This window comes from Trachymyrmex cornetzi, unplaced genomic scaffold (genome assembly GCF_001594075.2).
Source record: "Trachymyrmex cornetzi isolate Tcor2-1 unplaced genomic scaffold, Tcor1.1 scaffold303, whole genome shotgun sequence".
Classification (NCBI taxonomy): domain Eukaryota; kingdom Metazoa; phylum Arthropoda; class Insecta; order Hymenoptera; family Formicidae; genus Trachymyrmex; species Trachymyrmex cornetzi.
In genome coordinates this window covers 175426-179703 of record NW_017297725.1, presented here as the reverse complement: position 1 = coordinate 179703, position 4278 = coordinate 175426, and positions in this window count along the sequence as shown.

The window sequence follows — 4278 nt, the reverse complement described above, 5'->3', positions numbered from 1 at the left end:
GATGAGTTTAAAAAAATTAGTCGGCCATATTGGACCCGCCATTTTGAATTTGGTAATTTTAACATCACTTTCATAAGCAGAAGGCTCAAAAATCTTTCAACGGAGTTACACTGTTTTAATTCATAACATTTTTCCTAAAAGAAATTAAACATCACTCTTATTCATATACAATTTTGTAGTGTGAATCGCATAATTTAAATTTGTGTATCTCAGCGAGGAATAATCGGATTTTAAAAAATAAAGAAGAATTTGAAAGGTAAAGAACTGCACTTTAAGGTACAATTTGTGCCAATATTCTAAAAAATTTATTATCGATTATATAAGTTGTTAAATTTTGCCAAAAACGTCAATTTTCACACTTTTAAGTTAGAATATCTCTTAAACCTTGCGTGCTGGAGCAATTTTACCACCGAATTTGGATTCAGCGCAAAAAATTGCATAGGAAATAGGTGGTCCAGTTTTTGGGTCTGAAAATTGTTGGCCTGTGTTATTCTTCTCAGGCATCGTCTACAATACACGGAGTAAGAAGTAAGAGTAAGAAATTGACCAATCACAGTCGAATGTGAGAAGAATACTCGACTGTAATTGGTCAATTTCTTACTCTTCTTCTTACTCCGTGTATTGTAGACGGGCCTTCACATTCGACTGTGATTGGTCAATTTCTTACTCTTACTTCTTACTCCGTGTATTGTAGACGGGCCTTCACATTCGACTGTGATTGGTCAATTTCTTACTCTTACTTCTTACTCCGTGTATTGTAGACGGGCCTTCACATTCGACTGTGATTGGTCAATTTCTTACTCTTACTTCTTACTCTGTGTATTGTAGACGACGCCTTACGATTTCCTTACTGATTACGTCTTACGGACTTACGTTTTTCTGTCTCCCGGCTTTATTATAGATAGCTATGATACATACAAGCGCGAAAGTATGTGATGTACAAAGACATAGGCCGGTATTCATAGTCGGATCTTATATTTAAGACCGTCTTAAGTACAGTCTTAAGATGTCATGAACCAATCAGAGGGCCGCATTAGCAACTTAAGACATTACTTAAGACGGTCTTAAAATAAGAACCGACTATGAATACCGACTATAGAGAATGGACTGCGCGATCCGTATGTCAAAATGGTCGATAGAGATGAGAGAGAGGGACCATGGCAGACGGCCATTTCTATCTCTTTCCATTCAATGGTGTAATGGGAGAGAGAATGAGAGGGGCCGTCTCCTACGGACCTCTCTCTCATTATTGTCGATCACATTTGATACACTACTTAGATACGGGGTGATCCCGATTAACCACGGCTCGATTGGACACCACCAATCACAGCGACCGGTGCTTAGGAGCTTTGTAGTCTCAAGCGCTGTGAGTGGCTCGTATCCAATTGAGCCGTGTCCAACTGGGTGCCACCCCTTAGATACGGATCGCGCAGTCCATTCTCTATGGGTGCGTTCCGTTTCTCGCATGATGCGCATAATGCATCGTTTATCCTTGTTGCTCACCAAATGTTAAACAAGGACAATGGATGCATCATGCACATCATGCGAGATACGGAACGCACCTTATGTCTTTGGTGATGTATGCAAACAGAGACTAATAAATATGCTGGATTCACACTGCATCCGATTTGCGTCGTACGATGCTCTGCAACCAATCAGAAAACAGGATTCCGAAGATACGAAGCAAAATCCATCGGAATCCTGTTTTCTGATTGGTTGCAGACCGTACGTTGCAAATCGGATGCAGTGTGAATCCAGCAATAGAAGACATCAGGAGGTCGATTCTGTATCTTCATCAAGGTGAAAATTACAAAAGTAGGCAAATTTACTAGGTATTGACCAATGAAATTATCAGTATTCTAGTAAATTCGCTCACTTTTGTAATTTTCACCTCGTTTCAAGATACAGAATTGATCCTCAGGCATGCCAAACAATGGGTGCATTCAGTACTACGACCGCTTTACTGCGCTCAGTGAGCGGTTGTAGTACTAAATGGGTGCATCCAGAAGCACGACCACTCACATAGCGCTCGATGAGCTCTTGCATTTGATTGGCATGTTCCATTTAGATCGAAAAATGTAGACCAAACAGATACAAGAGCTCACTGAGCGCTCAATGAGCGGTCGTGCTTTTGGATGCACCTAATGCACCCAATGTCAGAGATGCTGATGACAATGCCGCTGCTGTTATTTCGTATCTTACTGATTACCGATTAGTTACACGGTTACGAGATTACACAAATACGCCTAATGGGACTCCAGCATAAGCAGTCGAAAATGACTCCATTTGGTGATTAATAGCTTATCAGGAGACGCAGTAGCGGCTCCCGTCAAATATATTTTTGTAGTACATAATATGGGTGGCACCCAGTTGGACACGAGCCACTCACAGCGCTTGAGACTACAAAGCTCCTAAGCATCGATCGCTGTGATTGGTGGTGTCCAATCGAGCAGTGGTCAATCGGGATCATACCCATAATATAATACTATGGCCGGTATTCATAGTCAGATCTTATATTCAAGACCGTCTTAAGTACGGTTTTAAGAAGTCACGAACTAATCAGAAGGCTGCATTAGAGTCTTAAGACCGTACTTAAGACGGTCTTGAAATAAAACTCTACTATGAATACCGGTCTATTGTTGGATTCACACTGTATCCGATTTTCGTCGTACGACGCTCTTCAACCAATCAGAAAACAGAATTCCGATGATACGAGCACAATCCATCGGAATCCTGTTTGGTTGCAGGCCGTCGTACGACGCAAATCGGATGCAGTGTGAATCCAGCGTTGGTCATGAAAGAGACGCTACAGCATATCCTTTACAGGAATGAACTCGCTTATACAGGATGTCCAGCGAGACTTTTCCAATACTCCACAGGGAGGTAGATGGGATCGAAATAAACATAAAAGTCCTTTACCTCGGATCTACAATAGGTGTTTTAAGCCTTAAGCCGTAAGAAATTGACCAATTACAGTCGAATCCGAGAAGAATAAGCGACTGTGATTCGCCCATTTCTTATGGTTTAAGGCTTAAAACCCTATTGTAGATCCGGACTTACCATTTAGCGATATCTGTAATGATAATCGAGATATTAAAGTTTGTAATTGCACTAATGAGAGCGCGCCGATAGAAAGAATAGAAACGGCTCCGACCGCTCGAGGTATAGCCTGGCCCAGTTTGACAAACGATTGATGCGCGACAGGAGAGGCAAGAGGAGAAGCGCGCCGTTGCTTAGCGCTCGGCATCGCCGCTCACACGTCTCACCACACCGCACCAAAGGACTCGCGCGATGGCCGATACGCACATTCGCGATTACATTGCATATGTAATAATAACACTGCAAAAATAGGACAAATACCAACCTTAATAAACTTCGATGAGTAAAAATGTCGAAAGAGAGAAAGCGATGAAACCTACGGAAAATCGAATTAATTTCTATCGTAATCTGTCGCTTGTTTAAATCGAAAGGAAATTTTAAGAAAAAAAAGTATCCTATGAAATAATATCATTCTCCACCGTTCTCTATCGTTTCCTGTTAGGAGAGTATGATTTCATCGGAATACGATGAAATATCAATAAAGACGTAACTTAACTATTTTCGCATTGTTTGTTTTAGAAAAAATTAAGTTTAGAAAAATGTAAAAAAATTTGCTCATCCATAACTATATATAATTTTACATGCAACTATATATGAGCAATTCTTTTACATTTTTCAAAAATTCTCATTATTATTGTTATTTTTAGGGGTGGCACCCAGTTGGACACGGCTCAATTGGACACGATCCACTCACAGCGCTTGAGACTACAAAGCTCCTAAGCACCGGTCGCTGTGATTGGTGGTGTCCAATCGAGACGTGGTCAATCGGGATCACCCCTATTTTTAATATACTAAAAAGTAATTTTAGGAACTAAAGAAGGATGTATAAACATGTATGGACATATCTCATACATAATTATATATGTTTATGAATATTTATATATGTTCGAATGAGAGCATGAGTAAATTGATAAAGATTGATTAATATGAAGAGATCAGACAGAACGAAATATAATTATAAGCTGATAGTTTTTAATTAAACTAGAAAATGATAATGAAATAACGATTTATTTCAAACAATATTCATTTATTTATAATTTAATGTTTAACAAAAGGGGATTGCACGAAAACGAAATTATATACTATGGTATTTGTTAACTAAGCTAGAAAATGATAATCAACCGGAAGATATTAAAAATGTAAAAAAAGGCATCCTTAAGTATATTTTGCAATATCTTT